The 2751-nt window shown below is 40.4% G+C and overlaps 1 pseudogene; it reads left to right on the forward strand.

Moving 5' to 3' along the window:
* Window positions 1-401: 401 nt before the first annotated feature.
* Window positions 402-1569, forward strand: LOC126496380 (28S ribosomal protein S5, mitochondrial-like; annotated as a pseudogene).
* Window positions 1570-2751: the final 1182 nt, after the last annotated feature.

Here is a 2751-nt window from a genome sequence, read left to right on the forward strand (position 1 = left end):
ATTGTCCACTATGTTCAGCGAGACCTGTTTTAACCCAGGCTTTTTCAGACCCAGTCCAGCTGGCCTTGGTGAGTTCCCGATAGAACATCCCCATTGTCTCAGTGTGTGGGTGCACCCCTCGCGGTCCTGAGTTTCTTGCTCGTGCTCTCTCTCCTTCTGCTCCTGATTAGCAACGTTTTGGAAGGGATTAAGTCATTAATACTAACTGACCCAGATAAAAAACAAATGTAGCCAATCAATATCTGTATTTTTGTTTTCAACGTTTGTAGATCACCTTAATCCTTTTTTTCTGTTTTCAGCAAATGAGTAAACTTGTGAATATATATTGTCTTCTGATTCTGGAGGATAGAACATGAATATTTTAAGATTAAAACTATGAATTAGGCTCCGGTGTTCCATAGATTGTCTCCTTGCACCGTGTACAATGCCAGCAGGATATTTCCTGTTTAGACTGCTCTCCAAACACTTTTCTAAGAGCAGCTTCTTTTGTGGCTATGAAGACAGCTCTCAGGCAGGACTCTTTGTCACCAAGGAAAACAAGAAACAGCCACTGTCTGCCTAGCTTGAGCCATGTGCTGCAGACAAAGTGCTGCATTTCCTCTTTGATTAACTGGATGGGTCAGTAGAAAAAAAAAAAAAAACCCTACAGCTTCTTCAGCAAACTGACAGCAGAAGGACTCTAGAAAGGTGCCTTAGCAGAGACAGGAGTGGAAAAAAGAAAAAGAAGATGCAAAAGAACAAAGAGAAAGAAGGAAAAAAATTGAACAAGGGCCAGATCATCATTAAAAAGTGTTCTGGTTTTGTGCATTTTATGAAAAGTGGGATAGCCCAGACCACTGAACAAAGATGCAAAGAAGAACAGGAGATGTTGGAGGCTGACATGACCTAACAGAGAGAAGAGTAGAATAGGAGGAGGAAGTTGAAAGTTAAAGGGGAGCATGGATGGAGTGAAAACACATGGGGAGTTTGAAGTATTGCCCTCTCAAGACCTGGGACCCAATGGAGAAACACATGTATAAATGTTTTCTTTATGACAGCAAATGAGAGAAGAAAAGTCATTCAGTGTCCTGGTTGGTGTGGAGAATGGAAATGGGGCTACAGGTTTTGCTATAGAAAGGCATTGACCAAGTAGATGCTGTCACAAAGGCAAAGAACAGAATGATTCATTATTTGTATTATATAGAATTATAAAGTCCCTACAATATTCCATGATATTTCATTAAGATTTAAAATGATACAGATCAGAATGAAGAAAGACCCCAGAGGCTATGGCTTCTGCTACCACAGGGCCATTATCACCATATACTAACTCATTGGAATCAAGGACATGTATGCAGGATCACTGGATCCACGAATACAAGCAGCCTCACCCTGGGTCTCTTTTATTGGCTTAGTAGCCAGGAAACTCAACAAGATTTTGCCTATAAAAAGGGTCACCACATAGTGGAGTTCTTCGAGGAATATAGCCCTCTTCCTATTGTGGTTGCCTGCCCACAGTGGGTCTTGAGTAAGGAGCCAGAGTCTGAGGTTCTTGACATTAAACTGGACTGGAAAGAAGTGAAGACCTAGCTTCTCTGGGTTTGTGGATTATAGTATGGTTCTCATTTACTTTAAAGCTAATATACACTTATCAGTGAGTACATGCCAAGTTTGTCTTTCTGGGTCTGGCTTACCTCACTCAGAATGCTTTTTTTTCTAGTTCTATCTATTTGCAACCAAATTTCATGATGTCATTGTTTTTAACAGCTGAGTAATATTTCAATGTATGAATTGCTACATTCTTTTAATCCATTCTTAGGTTAAGAGCCATCGAAGTTGTTTACATTTCTATTATAAATGACAATTTTATGAACATAATTGAGCAATGGGTATATGCCCAAGAGGGTATAGCTGGATCTTGAGGTAGATTGATTCCCAGTTTTCAGAGAAATTGCCATATTGATTTCCAAAGTGATTATGTAAGTTTACACTCCATGAGCAGTGGAGGTGTGTTACCCTTGCTTCATATCCTCTTCTTATAAGCTGTCATTAGTGTTTTTGATCTTAGCCATTTTCACAGGTATAAAATGGTATCTCAAAGTCATTTGGATTTGCTTTTCACTGATGGCTAAGGGTATTGAATAATTATTTAAGTGTACCTCAGCCATTTGAGATTTTTTTGTTGAGAATTCTCTGTTTATATCTGTATCCCATGTGGCCTCTTATATTATAAGTGCCAATGTAAACCTTGTGTTGCTAGATCTCCTTAGCCTTATTTCCAAGGAAAAGATGAGTGGACTATCAACCCGTTCTGCAATTCCACAACACAAGACAATCAGATCCACAGCACCACGAAGCAGGACAATCAGACAAGATAGGGAGTCAAGTCAAAACAGGAACTCAGTTTATTACTGTGAACATCAACTTATGTTGCATTATGAGTGGCAGGGCTGCGTCCCTGGCACCCGGCCACCCACATGGCTAGCTTATGCCCGAAATAATTACACGGAAACTGTATTTTTTTTAAACACTGCCTGGCCCGGCTAGTTCCAGCCTCTTATTGGCTAGCTCTTACATATTGTTCTAACCCATTTCTAATATTCTGTGTAGCCCACGAGGTGGCTTACCAGGGAGGATCTTAACCTGCATCTGTCTGGCGTGGGAGAATCATGGTGACTCCTCACTCAGCTTCTTTTTCCCAGCATTCTCTTCTGTTTACTCCACCCACCTATGTTCTAACCAATAAAATGGGCCAAGGCAGTTTCTTTATTA

Source organism: Alexandromys fortis, unplaced genomic scaffold (genome assembly GCF_014885135.2).
Source record: "Alexandromys fortis isolate MF-2015 unplaced genomic scaffold, M_Fortis_MF-2015_v1.1 scaffold_3602, whole genome shotgun sequence".
NCBI classification, from domain to species: domain Eukaryota; kingdom Metazoa; phylum Chordata; class Mammalia; order Rodentia; family Cricetidae; genus Alexandromys; species Alexandromys fortis.